Genomic DNA, 15,306 nt, shown 5'->3' with positions numbered 1-15,306 from the left:
TGTGATTGAAGCTTTGGTAGCAAGTGAAAATTTGTATGTAGTGTGAGGAAAAATGTTGTAATTTTGAAAGCTTGATATAACAAACATTGGCCCTCATTCAGAGCCGTACGCTCTGAGCAGAGCGCACGCTCTGAATGAGGGCCGGGCTCCATGAAAATGGAGCGTCCTCCTGGACGCTCGTATAGCTGTGGGTCTCCACCCACAGGCTATACGAGCGTGCATTTTGATGGCCGCGATGGTCGTGACCATCGCGACCATCGAAATTGCGAGCCGGAGCCTGCGGTTGAGGTTTTCAACCGCAAGCTCTGGAGTGATTTTGGCTCTATCAGAGCCAAAATCACTCCCACTGACATCACTAGTGATGTCAGTGGGCCGGCTTTTGACGGGAGGCGTTCCCGTGGGAACGCCCCCGTCAGGGAGGCACGCCCCCGGCACGCCTACCAAAGGGGGCGTGCTGTCAATCAACATTGACAGCACGCCCCCTTTGATCGGACACAATGAGCGAAGGACTTTCCTTCGCTCGTCGCGTCTGGCGCATGCGCACGACGGAGCTCCCTCCGTCGTGCGCATGCTCAGTCCATAACATCGACCCACTTGCGAGCGGACAGCCGCTCGCGAGTGGGTCTGAATCAGGCCCATAGAGTTCTATCTTATCCAGATTCCACATGTTCTGCTGCATTTTTGTTAAAAAGTATTCAATATTTATTTTGTATTTCTATAAAAAAAAAACAGCAGAACCTTATTCCAGAGAACTTGAGAGATTGTCTAAAATGGTGCTAACCCAGAGCAGAAATCTTCTGTATGAATCCTCCATTTTCCAATCTATACAAAGTTTCTGTTACCTATGAGACTGTACATTAGAGTCTGATGAATAGGAAAAGTTCCTAAGCAGCTGCTAGGAAATGATCGTTTTCACTCATTTTGGACACAGTGGGGGAGATGTATTATAGCGGCACAGATCGTGCAGCTATAACCCTTCCTGCTTCACCTCTTTACCGAGGCGAAGCAGGAATCACTAACGATGAGAAGTATGAACATCTCATTTGCCGGAGTGGGGGAGCACACACAGATATACAATGTTGCATATCAAATTTATCCGCTCAGTCTGCTGGTGCATCCTAGTCGTATAACATGGCGACATAGACACAGTTTCAGCGGAAAAAGACTCGAGAATTACACCCCGCGCTAGCAGAGTCTCACAGGACCTGGGGATTATTAGAGCAACTGCAGCAAAGATGTATAAGGACTAGGAGTCAAGGATACATCTGTAGGAGAGGAAATTAGAGGAAGTTGTAAGGGTATATACCAGGGCTCGACAAATCCTGGGGGCCAGGTCGCCATGGCTACCAGATTTTGTTGCCTGGCTACTAGATTTTGCAGTGAGGGAGGAAGCAGATCCTCATCAGCTCTGGTGGAGATTCGTGCCTATAGTATTGCGGCGTTCATATGCACAGGAGCGCATGTGCTGAGTATCGCCTGCGGTGACTGCTGTGCCTCTGTCCGTCCTGGCCTGCACTGACGACTCCTCTCCATCCTGGCCTGCTCTGATCCCTGCTGTCTGTCGCAGTCTACGCTGATCCTCCTGTATGTCCCGGCTGTCTACTGTCTCCTATCTCCGGCTGCAAGGAGCTCTCCGGTAGTAGGGTCTATGCGTGGCCAGGGATTGTGGAGCAGCTTCAGAGGGATAGCGGTGTGACCATGAGGGGAGGGGGGTTTTGTTGTACTTTCTAGCACCATTGTTTTATGTGAAATGTGATCCGTTATTACTGGAGGGTGGGGGGTGGATCAGGGGAACTGTGCAGAGCAGTGAAGGGGCCTCCATGTTACTATATCCATTCAACTGTGACCATTTTGTGGACTAGTATAGCGTGTATAACAGTTGTATAACACACAGAGCTGTGCTCCTCACTCACTCCTGTAATTTTTTTTGGGGGGGCGGTGGTCTGGCTCCTACACTTTCATCCTGGCTCCAAGATTTTAGAAAAAATTGTCAAGCCCTGGTATATACTATTAGACATGCACTATTGGTGGTCCATTTTTCACACACAGGGTGGCATTTTCGGTGTAATGGTTAGCGTTACTGCCTCACAGCACTGAGGTCGTAGGTTCGATTCCCACTGCGGCCCTAACTGTTCAGCGTTTGTATATTCTCCCTGTGCTTGCGTGGGTTTCCTCCAGGTGCTCCGGTTTCCTCCCACACTCCAAAAATATACTGGTAAGTTAATTGGTTCCCAACAAAAATTAACCCTAGTGTGTATGTGTGTGCTTGTACATGTGGTAGGGAATATAGATTGTAAGCTCCAAAGGGGCAGGGACTGATGTGAATGGCCAGATCTTCTCTGTAAAGCGCTGCGGAATATGCGTGCGCTATATAAATAACTGATAATAAATAAATAATCTTAGAAGCAAAAAAAGAATTGCACTATGTGTATTGTTATTTTGTTTTATTTCATGTACTCACATATGTGAATTCTATGTGAATACTACAAACACAAATGATTCATTAATACACAGCGCTTTAGGAAGTATTCATTTTTAATTCTTTTGTTTAAGTGTTTGCTGGTACTTCCTACATAATAAATATGCTCCAAATTGATTAAAATCATGTTGGGGATAACATGGAACCGCTGTTCTACAAAAATAGGTAACGAACAAACAGACCACATTATGAGCCCCTCAGAGCCCTCTCGGGGGATTTGACACCGTCGCTAATCCTGTGCTACTGTATGTCCTGCTGGGAGGGTAATACTGTATGTGGAAAAATCATGTGAGGCAGGCCTGGCCAACCTGTGGCTCTCCAGCTGTTGTGAAACTACAAGTCCTAGCATGCTTTGCAACAGTTTTAGCATTCCCTAATAGCAAAACTGTAGCAGGGCATGCTGGGACTTGTAGTTTCACAACAGCTGGAGAGCCACAGGTTGGCCAGGCCTGATGTGAGGACTGTCAGCTTGGTACTATCCTGGAATCGATATGTTATACCGCAGGATCTAAGCTGTGACCAATGTCTAAGTTGCCACAAGCCAATATGGCCCCAGTGCTGGGCTGATTTCAATAAATATAATCATTTATTCCAGGTATATTATGTAGCTTATTTATACGCTGTGATTTTACTCGCTCTGTAATGTGACTGGATAGGATAAATCACTAATTAGTTTCAGAGTATGTTCATTATAATGCCATCACTTTGAAACAAGAGTCGTTTTGGCTGTCATACTTGGCAGCTACGTACGTTTGACAGTTTTGGATTTCCTTTTATCCGAATGTGTGTTCAAAAGTCTTGGTAGCGTACAGATCTTCATCATCTCAGATTTGATTAGTGTTTGCGCACAATAGAATTCTGTATACACAAAATACACAGTAATAAGAGCTATGTTAGGGACCTTAATAATTCCTTTTTAAATTGTTTTGCAGTTTATTTTTTTTTAAATGTAACTTTTTTTTCCATAGTATTGCCCACGGACTCAGCTGTCCCTGCAAAATGTTATTTCTCTCACCGCCATAAGCAGAATTTTCTTTACAGCCTGTTCCTTGTAGGAAGTGATAACCAGCATTGCAGGTGACCGCTGTACACACAGTTATCCCTCTTAATAAATTACATTGTGCGGAGCTGATTTTAGATCTTTAGCTCTAAAATAATAGAAGTATATAACACTGTACTATTCTTATGGTTAATGACATCCAGTCGTTACATATTTTTTAATACCTGTTCCACTAGGAATGTATTGTGTGTAATAATTATATGACTCTTGTTTCCTTCAGTGCTCATCACCTTATTTAATTTCAGACCAGCATTACTGGTTTATGGGCTATGAAATTAAGAATAAAAAGTTATTACAAATGTTCCACTACAAAGATAAGCAGTAGGCCAGGGCTGGTGTTTTGGGTTTTCATTCTGCACTTCCCAGGAAAGTAATCTCATCACAGTTGCACACGCTGTGTATTACTGTATTACTGCCTTTTCACTGTTTGCAAAGTGTAGCTTTTAAAAGGTTTGGAATTGCTTGAAACCACTAACCAAACACTCTACAGTGGGAATTTCTTTAATGATGTTTATATACGTTTTTATGCTGCAGCGGACTCATATCTATTGACATGGAAACACAGAACTTAGCATCACAAAAGGAGCATGCAATCTCTAGTATGCACCCTGGCAATCTATATGGCTCTTTTTCCTTTATAGCACATACAATAGTTATGCAGTGCTGTACGTAAGAATATTTTTAAATAATTATGTTTATATCCATTTTGTGATATTACAAATCTCAGAGGGGGAAATGTATCAAACCTTGGTGAGAGATGAAGTGGAGAGAATCAGCTCCTAACTGTCATTTTTCAAACACAGCCTGGAAAATGACAGTTAGTTGCTGATTGGTTGGTACTTTATCTCTCTCTAAGCTTTGATACATTTCCCCCAATATGAGAAAAAATAAATAAACAGTGTTGGCAGATGTGTCAATGACTGTTCATGTTAGTTACTTTCTATCTGATTAGTCATACTGTAGTTACTGCACTTTTTTTAAAATTTAAAAGAAAGTAAATGATTTTAATGTATTAAGGGCTCATTCACATCTATCCGCTTTTACTGCTCGTTGATAATTCTAATAAATGCCAGTTCCAAAACTGCTGGCTGAGAGGTACACTTACTAAAACTTCTAAAAAGGAAAAGTGGAAGCGTTGCCTATGGCAACTAATCACTTTCTAGCTATCATTTTCTAGACTGCACTAGATAAATGATTGCTACAATCGGAACGGATGCCATGAGCTTTTAAAAATGTAAGTAACTCTACCCCTAAAAGCTGCCTGTAAAATTGTATTTGTCATGTATTAGTGCACTACTAGTACAAAAGATTGTACTGATAAAAGCTTAACAGATGAAAAGTGCATGGAAAACATATGACTAAAGCATGCAGTAATTTTCATGCATGTTAACCTATTTTCCCAGCACATGTATTTTAAAGACTCTTAAGAGTTTGTCCATCGTTTACTGGAAACAAAAAAAATTGTAAACATGAGATTAGCAACATTCCATTGTTATACAACCAGAGAGCACTGCTAGCCTTCAAAATGCTCTCATCCACTCCATTCACACACTGATTGCTGTCTCACCTCAACTTCTTTCCACCTACTCTCTTTCCAGTTCACATTCCTAGTTACGGGATGTAGTCAGGATGCCGGCTGCCGAAATGCCGACCGCCGAAATCCCGACAGTGAAAGCCCGGCATGGGACTAAAGATAGGCATCTAAATAACGATGCCTAGCATTAGTCCCACTCCGAAATTCCTATTCCCGGCATACCGAACGTAGGTAAGCCGGGCGTCTGGAGCTCTTAGCCGCAGGGGTGGGGGAAGGTTAGGTTTAGGGACTCCCAGGGGGACTTAGGGCTCTGTTTACTACAATCCACATTTGTAATGCAGATTGTAGTGTGATATTACTGACTGAATTCGCATTGCGAATTCAGGCAATATCACAGGGATTTGCGATAAAGCTCTGCCCCTGCGAATCCCCTCCGCACATTTATCACGGTATTTTCGCAAAAAATACCGTGACAAATGTCGACGCATGCGCCGACTGACCGCTGTTAAGCTCCGCCCCATCACTAAGCCCCGCCCCCCACAATCACGATCCCCCTATCCTCCCCCTCACGACTCCCCTCCCTTAATTACACTTACCTGCAGTGTTCTGTGATCCGGTGATGTCCTCCGTGGCTCCGGTCAGCTGACATCTCATACTGCACTTTGACCCTGTCAGTGACGACCGGGGCCCCAGTGCAGCATGGGAGACCAGCTGACCGGAGGGAGGACATCACCCAGAGCCCGATCCCTGGACTCGGGTAAGATTTTTTTTTTTTTTTTTTACAGTGAATCAGCATGTGGTCTGTTTAGACCACACAGCTGATTACTGGGGCCGGCTCAGGGCTCTGCTCTGCCCGTTAGAGCGGAGCAGGAGTCCGGTAACTGGGGGAGACCCTGGATAACGCCACCTCCAGGTGGCGTTATTATCACAGGGCTTTCCCTGGTATTTTTTCACAATTTATTTATAGTAACTTACAGACAGATCACATTTCCCATTACAATTATGGGAAATGCGATCTGCTTACTAAAAAAAAGTGATAATTAGGGGTTGGAGTAGAATTTTACGAATTCTACTCCAATTGCCCTGTAGTAACTTTAGGTGAAACTTAAATAATGTGAAAAGGGTGTGAAAACACCCTTTTTCACTTTATTTTAGTAAAAATAATGTTAATAAATAGAGCCCAAGGTAATATGCTTTCTGACCAATACTCTAAACATAATTATATATTAGGATGAGAAACAGGTTTGCGCTTACAGATTTCCCTGGAAACCTGGGGTAGTTAGGTTTAAGGTGCATGGAGGGGGGGTTAGGTTTAGGCACCCCTGGGGGGAGGTTAGAGTTAGGCACTAGGAGGGGAGGTTAGGGTTAGACACCACTAAGGGAGGGTTAGGGTTAGAGGGGGGAGAGGGGAGGGTTAGAGGACTTACAGTACTTACCCTAGTTGAGATCTTCATCTGCCGGCGTCGGGATCTCATCTTCCAGGCTTAGGTCCGGAGGTATTACATACCGATTCCCTAGTTACACCCCTCCACTTAGACTGTAAGACCTATCAGGCAGGACCCTATACCAGTTTTCTGCTTGTAGCACTACCTTTGTCACCTGTGTACCTCTATTCCCCTGTCTCCCAAACCCAGCAACTCTGTTTCTGTGTGTCCTATACCCACTTTTTGGGTATAGGATTATTGAATGGTGATTTACCTCCTACTTATCCCCCTTATTACTTGCTTTCACTAGCCATAATGATTTGCTGTACCCTTCCCCTCACTTCCCCCATTAACTCCACCCTATGTTTGAGTGTATTGTTTTGTTATAATTATATTGATATTCAATTGTATTGTTAACCAGTGTACAGTGCTGCAGGAAAATACAGCAGCGCCATAGAGTGGCACCAAATAAAGCAAATACAATGATAATTCTTATAATTCTCTTGGTCTTTTAAAAAAGTACAAGTTACGTACTACATAAGTGTGGATTGAAAGATCTACATATTTAGATAGCCAATCAATAGATTGACACCAAATGGCCGACAGGGCTCAAAGGTCAACAGTTAAATGGTCGACAGATGAAATGATCGACATGGAAAAACGGTCGATGCACAAATGGTCGACACAGAACCGGTCTATACATTTTTTATTATTTTAACCCTAATCCTCCCCCTAACACCCCCACCCCTGTGCTTAACCCTAACCCTTCTCTTGTGCCCAACCCTAAGCCTCGCATTAGTGCCTAGCCCTAACCATCCCCTTCCACAACCTATTCTCACCATCCGCCAAGTGCCTAACCCTCATTCTAACCCTAAAAATCATGAAAAATCATGTGTCAACATTTTCTGTGACCATGTGTGTGTCAACCTTTGGATCCTGTTGACCTAGGTTCATGTTGATATTTAACTGACGGCCATTTGACCCTGTCGACCATCCGGTGTCAACCTATTGACTGTCTTTCTAGAATCTAGACACTGTAGATCTTCCATCCATGTATTGTACTAAACATATCTGAGGCAGCTATTTTGTGTGCAGAACAAATTATTTAGAAAGGAGTCAATACATTTCCTAGGAACTAATGACACCATTGGGCGACTTGACTAATATTATGACTAATACTCATGAAAACTGACTTCTATTTATTAGTACATATCCCTAGTACCCTAATGGTAATGGTCAAAAAATAAATATATGTGGTGATTGGTGCACTTTAAATTCAAAAAGTCTGTATACAGTACCTTATTGTTACTCTTTTAAGCCAATATTATATTAAACATCTTTTTTTAATATAGCCAAATGTGTTTAATCTCAGGACGCCGTATTGATTTGTTTGTGCTATTAAACATTGGCCAACTGTGCAACAAATTTAAAAATAACTATTGCAGCTACAGGCGTGTCCTCTGGAGTGGCTGCATCTGAATAGACCCATAAAATTAATTGTGCTATTTATGTTTGTTGATTGTTATAATTTTTATGTAATAACCTTTGGAAAGCAGAGAAAAATAACTGTTTTAAACGTAATTTCTAAGGTCATTTTGGTCAGCTTTATTTACCTATAAATGTATTGTTTTAATTACCCGCTGCTGGCTTGTCTCCTTTGAATGTGCAGCTCTAATTTCCAAATAGCATACCATATACAAAATAATAATAATAATAATAGTAATAATAATAATACATGTATTTAGCCATGAGTGTATGGACCCCAGTATTCAGTTAAAAAAATAACACTTAAACAGTTGGTTTTTTCCCCCCGTTTTTTTACACATTAATAAAAAAAAATATATGATTGGCTGAGTACATGGACAGCATATTCACATCCATTTTGTGTAACCCGATTAGTTGACTCTCTATATTTTATAGTGGTCACACACAGGGAGATCCTGGCGCTCATTCTGAATACTGAACAGGCTCAGTTTCTACCTTGAATCAGGGGCATATTAACGCCCGAGGGAATCTATGTGCAGTGGGCTCACTCCTCTGAGCAGCGGGGCCCCCCCAAGTCCCGCATCTTACCTTGTGCCAACAAGCGAGTCCCTCCTAATCCGCGGCACCATCTTCGCAGTTATATTTGGGAGGATGGTGCATACACACAAGAGTGCAAAGGATCTGGCACAGTGTCTGAGTCTTTGCTTTCACTGCGCGGTGACATCTTCCTGAACATGTCACTGGGAAGATGGCACCGCGGAGGAGATGGGACCAGCTTTTCGGTACAAGGTAAATATATAATGGGCTCAGAAGGGAGACCAGGTACTAATTACCCGGGCCTGGGCTTGATAGAGGGGCCCGGTGGGGGCCTGGGTCCACTGCCCTCCACCTTACTTTTCAGCAGCCCAGCACATGTGATGGGTTGCAGTGGGACCAAAGAGACTGCTGCCGCTGAGCAGCAGCAGCAGTCTCCTCTACTCTGCATATGCGGAGGTGGGAGCGGTCACACTGATCGCGTCCCCCCTGGATTTGCCCCTGGCTGAGGGGCTTACAGCACCCCTCTTGTCGGCACACAGCGCCGCTGCAATTTTTTTCCTATGGGGGCATGGCCATGCCTCCCATGATTAGGCCATACACCCGAGTGTAATAGGGCCCGAGCCAGCTCTCTATGGATTTGGGTGCAGGGTTTGCTGAGCAGGCCCCCCCTGGACCAAGAGACCCAGGTGTACCACACATCCTGAACCCATTATAAATATGCCTATACCTTGAATACATACCAGAGTGGCTTTGGCCTCAAGAGATTGTTCCACCTTTTCCACATATGGGGAGGAGTTTGGGCCTCCTTAAGACCCTTTCAGTCCCATGTTGACTACTGTTTGGGGAGGTTGTTAATTATTAATTGAACATGTTACGTCAGTTCATTTGTGACTGCAGTGCAAGAAAAAATGGCTGCTCCACTTGTGATTTGCAGAGAAGAAGAGAAGCGTGCAGTGATTTGTTTTTTGTGGTCTTTGTGCACAGTCCATCCATGTTCACGAATGTTGAAAACATTGAGTGTGCACGTGAACTGATTGTGTTGGATAGACGAGTGATATCGGACTATCACCTGTTTGGTCCCCTGAAAGAAGCCCTAAGAGGACGAAGATTCACATTTGATGAAGAGGTGAAGACAGCGGTGCATTCGTGGCTCGCAGCTCAGCCCAGGGACATATTTATAATGGATGCAGGGTGTGTGGTGCACACAGGCTCCTGGGTACAGAGGAGGCCACACTGCACACCCTGCCCCCATACTTTCTAATGCTTACCTCTCCGAAGTCCCACGTCAGCTGGAGAGGCGCTACACAGAACACCTGGAAAATGGCCGCAGTGGTATCGTTAATGATATCCCCAGATTGAGCTGCATGTACAGCAAACTGGGGATATCATTTTCGACCCGCAGGAGCACGCATCGTTCGTCGGTGAGTGCATACACACTGGTCGATATGAACGATTTATCGGTGAACTATATCATTATCGTTCATATTAAAGTCAAATAATAGCTTAGCTTACTCTTCAATATTACTGGCCAGTCATGCATCCAGGACCATTAACATTACCTATATATATATATATATATATAAAACCTCCAGACATCTGTTTCAATTTGTTGGATCTTATCACTGAGAGACATTTATCTCTCATCACAATGTTTGTTAACCAATTCAATTTCTGAGGTAAAATACATGGAACTGACTGATTTATGTTATGATAAAATGTCACATAAACTAGAGTGAGTATATAAATCATAAATGAACAGATGGCTTCTAAAACCAGAAAAAATTAAAGAGTGGATACTAAAATACAAAGTTGTTTGCTGTCTCTCATTTATATTCATTTATTTTAATGAGCTACAATAAAACAAGTTTTATTGTCACATATAAATGTAGCTATAATCTGATATCATTCTGAAGGGCATACTCCTAGCCTCAATACGCCATGTGACGTGAGGCGCGACCCGGCTTGCGCCGAGCCTCTTTTTTGCATGCGAAAACACGCTTCTCAAGACTGCACTGATTTATTTGACATGTGACACTTGTATATTTGTGTCTGTATAACCAAACTTGGTGTAAGAAACAGCCACGCCCGCTGCATCATAGTACTTTGTATACCATACCTCCCAACATTTACAGTTGTTAAGGAGGGACAGGTCGTGCGCCTTCGGTGTGCGCGGCCGAAAAGGGGGTGTGGCTTAAGTAAAAGGGGAGGGGCTTATGGAAAACAGGGCGGAGCCTCATGGCTTTTCCCCGTTTTTGTCACTTTGGGGGTGTGCCCAGCACTCTCCGAGATGATGGGCAGCCCCCAGGCTCTCCCTACACAAGAGAACAGATGCCGTGCACATGTGCACGGCATCTGTTCTCCTCCTGCACACCCGCTGTTCTGCTATGCAGGGCAGCGGTTTGTACTCTCCCAACTTCCCCTCCACCGCGGGGGACACTGCGGCCTGTGGGTGGGACAGCGGGACAGTGACGGAAAAATGGGACTATCCCGCTGGAAGCGGGACAGTTGGGAGGTATGGTATACTAAAATGCGTAAATATTTAAACAAACATAAATGTGTGGCAAATTTTATCGCTTGTCTGTCAGTTACTATCGTTTCACAACCGCAAACTACCGGCAAGTCATTGCTACTCCTATGGGAGCAACAGTGGTACTAACATGAGCAAATGTATGTTTTGTTGTGTCTAGTCACTGCAATGTAATAGGTAACGCTGTCTCCAGGGGTAGATGGTGGTTGTTTATAATGTAACAGGAAGTAAACAACACCAAAAGTCATTCTGCAGATAGTTTTAGTAGGCAAGAAAATGATACAGCAACAAGATAAATCCTAGTCTTTCCGCATCTAACAATTTAGTGCTTCTGTAAATATGGGAAACCACATGTGGAACTCTCAAACACAAATATTACTGGCAGATCAGTCTCACTTGCAGCAAGCCAAATGTATCTCTTTGTCAGGCTTGCCTACCCTCCCGATTTGATCGGGAGCCTCCCGAATATCAGCAAGCCTCCCAGCTGCCGCCTCCCCGCCTCCCCCGGACTAGTACTAGAAACCCCTGCAGTGGGGGGCCCGATGATGCGATTTGCGCTGAATCGCGTCATCGTGGCGCTGCCCCCTGCTTCACAATGCCTTTATTTTCGGCAATGTGAAGAGGGGCTGGGCCAAGATGATGCGATCGCGTGGTCACGCCCTGACCCTGCCCCCATATGGAGTCAGTGCCCGGCCACGCCCCCCGCTGTATGCAGGCATTCAGCTCCCTCTCGGAAGGAGGGAGCTGAATGTCAGCAAGTATGCTCTTTGTACATGCTTCCTGTTACTTTCCTCAGGTAGTGAGACTCTATTTACTAAGCAGTGTTAGGAGACAGAGTGAAAAGTGATAAGGTGCCAGCCAATCAGCTTCCAACTGTCATCTCACAGGCTGTGTTTGAAAAATGACAGTTGGGAGGTGATTGGCTGGCACCTTATCACTTTTCACTCTGTCTCCTAACACTGCTTAGTAACCAGACCCCTCACTCACTCTCTAGCACACCCTTATATTAAGCAGGTGCAAATACTAATCTGGATGGAAGGCCAGAAGACATGAAATGGGCTCAAGAATGGAGCGCATCCTGTCTCTCCATTCACTCCATGGAACCCGCTTATACTAGATCAGTGGTTCTGAAACTCGGTCCTCAGGACCCCACACAGGTCACATTTTCCAGGTCACCCAGCAGGTGCACAGGTGTAATCATTACTCACTCACACATTTCAAAAGATTCACATTTTAAGGTGGAGCTAATTATTTCACTTGTGATTCTGTGAGTAGACCTGGAAAACATGCACTGTTTGTGGTCCTGAGGATCGAGTTTAAGAACTTGTGTACTAGAGCAAAGCCTATTGGAAGGTTGTCTTTCAATTATAGTGCACAATTTCCCTGAGTTTAAAAAGCATACGATAGAACCCTAAGACACACATACAGGGAACATGTGCTCCCTCTCTCGTTGGGCCCCCAGATGAGGCCAAGCCAGGTCAGTAAATTAATTCCCACCTCTCTTTGGCTGCACCTGACTCTTGCGATTTCCACTGCATTCACCACTTACCACAGTCCTATGTACCTACGGTAGAGGGGCTTTGGAGAGTACAGTTAATGAGAGGCAGGTTTCCTAATACGAACTGGTGGCACTGTGTGGCATAATATAAACTGGAGGGCTCTACACTGTAGCATACTGTGAACTACGTTACTACTACGGGGTATAAAATGAACAACTGCTGCAGAGAGAGGTGTCTCTATAGCAAGGGCAGACTGGGCCGGGTGGCATATTTCTTTGCTGGTGCTCGACCAACAGTGCAGCTGAACATTATCTGAGGTTGCTGCCTATGTGTAGCCCACGTCATTTACTGCCTGAACGTGAAAAAGCTGCAGGTGAGAATTGATTCTACAGGGCTACAATAGCCTGGAGGAGGCTGAGCCTACTGTGTCAAGCGGTGGGGACTCAAATAGTCATGTGTCCCCACTACGGTAGAACTTATTTTCCCTTCATGCTAAGGACCTGGAAGTGACGTGCAGTGAGGGCGGAAGTGCAATTCCATGCCTATAAAGTCCACCTAAAGAAGAAACTTGAACGCTCGCCACAAGTTTATATTTCCCCTCTATGACCACGTGGATGGTAGGGAATGACGTTGGACAGTAGCTGATGACGTCAGGGTCCTCTTCGTGAAGGGTATCTAGCCACTACCCTACTACTACATCTCTGAATAGAAAAAATTATTCAAACATTTATTGTTCAGATAATGGTGAGATTATTACTATTCTTTATAGTTTTATTTATAAAGTGGAGAGGAGATAAAGTACCTACCAATCAGCTCCTAACTATCATTTTTCAAAACGCAGTCTGAAAAGTAGCAGTTAGGAGCTGAATGGGTAGTACTTTATCTCTCTTCACTTTATCTCTCTCCAAGCTTTGATAAATCTCCCCCAAAGTATTTTTTTGTTTTAAATATTTACTTATCTAGTCTCCTGCAACTGCTGGGAGACTCCCAAATATGTGTGGAGTCCCCCCAGCTCCCCTGAACAGTAGGTGATCCTCCTGCACTCCATCCTCATCATAAGTCATTAGAATCTTGTCTCTGGGATTCTCCCAGAGAGGAGATAACAAGTGAGTGTAGGCAGGTGTGCTTTAGTTCAGGAATTCCCAACCACGGTCCTCAAGGTACACTGTGGGGCATATCCAATAGCTATTTCCCCGCGTCATTGGACCGGGACTCCTGCGCGAGAACACACTGATTCCGCGAGAACTGCGGAATCTGTGTTATACCCTCTCGCACGAGGCCGAATAGGGTGGTTTCATGCTGATTTTATCACGCACCTACATGAGTTGCAAGGTAAAGCCCGACAGCAGGGACTTGCTCGCGGGGTCTCGGGGACACCCGCGCGTGGAATCCCCGCTAATTGAATCCCGACCAGCGTGACAGTTAGCCGTGGGGCTAATTGGATATGCCCCTAACAGTCCCAATTTTAAGGATAGCCATACTTGAGCACAGTTATTTTGCTTCATGGATATCACTAAAACCTGGACTGTTGGAAGGTTGGGAAATACTGCTTTAGTTGTACTAAAAATATTTTATTGATAAATAATGGTCAATTAGTGGCTATAATTAAATTATCCTTTTTGTCAGAGAAAGATTCAGCAGCGGGCGCAATGCTGATATTCATTCAGATCGAGCGATTATTTGCCATTGCGCATGCGTGTAAGTCGCACTGTGCACACGCTGCGATTGCTTTTGCGATTACATATGAACAGAGTATCCATTCTCAAAACGAGTGTCATGTGGTCAGCGTTTGGGGGAGGTAACGGGGGTGGGTAGCTAAATGCAGGCATGTCTGACCATTTAAACACCATTTCATGGGCAGCATGAGATCGCTCTGCGTGTGAGGAGAGCTGCAGTGTTTGCGGCTGGTCAGACTTGCTGTACATGCTGCGTAACTGCTTGAAGTGCGTCGATGGTACCGATGTTTATGCAAGCGTTTGTCATTGGGCGCATATGAGAAGGCAGCAGTGGTCTTCTTTATGCCGGCTGTGCTTTATCTGGCACTAGCATATTTTCGCCACTGTATTCCAAGTGAAATCGCAGCTGCGATCGCATTCGCATCATCTGCTGAATCAGGCCCTCTATAGGGTAAACCACTTTTGAAGCATGGGTGCTGGTTATAGGCCAGTGTGTGTGCTTGCCCCCCGTGCTAAAACTTTCCAGCCAGCGCCTGCCCTTTAGAAGCACAGGGGGCAAATAAAGTTCTCGTAATGTCACTGTCCATCCGTAATCGTTGGGCTTGATTCAGCAAGGATCGCAGTTGCTAATACACATGCAATCGACTGCGCATGCGTATGCATCGCAGTGTGCGTGCGCGAACTAGCCACTGCGATCGGGATTGCGATCGCGGTGACTATGCAGACCCATTGCAGAGTGATTGACAGGAAGTGCCATTTGTGGGTGGTGATGGGGGGAGGGGTGATTGGTGAAACGCAGGCGTACCAGTGCATTTGAACGTCGTCGCATGGGCGTGCATAAATTAACCACTGCGATGCTGTACGCAACCTGAGGACTCATAGCGTGAGATGAAGTTAGCAATTTCTGAGTAAGATCAGGGCTTGTGCAAGTGTGCGTGAGGCTGCGATGGTACTCGATTGAACCGATGGTTTCACAGTCTTGCTAAACATTACGGATGTGTGTAAGGTAAAGTGGGCGTCCTTAGGTTTTGCTAAGGCCGCATTGCGATTGCAATAGATTAGCATACTATCGCAGTTAAACTGCG

General features: G+C 44.7%; 1 protein-coding gene and 1 long non-coding RNA gene across 2 annotated transcripts in view; both read left to right on the top strand.

Moving 5' to 3' along the window:
* Positions 1 to 15,306, top strand: part of KCNB2 (potassium voltage-gated channel subfamily B member 2) — a 302,495-nt gene that overhangs the window by 44,705 nt on the left and 242,484 nt on the right. The window lies entirely within an intron of this gene.
* LOC148525012 (uncharacterized) overlaps positions 12,438 to 15,306 on the top strand; it is a 29,017-nt gene continuing 26,148 nt past the window's right edge. Inside the window, exon 1 of the long non-coding RNA XR_015878324.1 lies at positions 12,438 to 12,523. This is a non-coding gene — a long non-coding RNA (uncharacterized LOC148525012). The remainder of the gene's footprint in view (positions 12,524 to 15,306) is intronic.

The sequence above is a fragment of the Taudactylus pleione genome, unplaced genomic scaffold, assembly GCF_031769625.1.
Source record: "Taudactylus pleione unplaced genomic scaffold, aTauple2 ptg000114l, whole genome shotgun sequence".
NCBI classification, from domain to species: Eukaryota; Metazoa; Chordata; class Amphibia; order Anura; family Myobatrachidae; genus Taudactylus; species Taudactylus pleione.
This window is presented reverse-complemented; position numbering and strand designations above follow the sequence as displayed.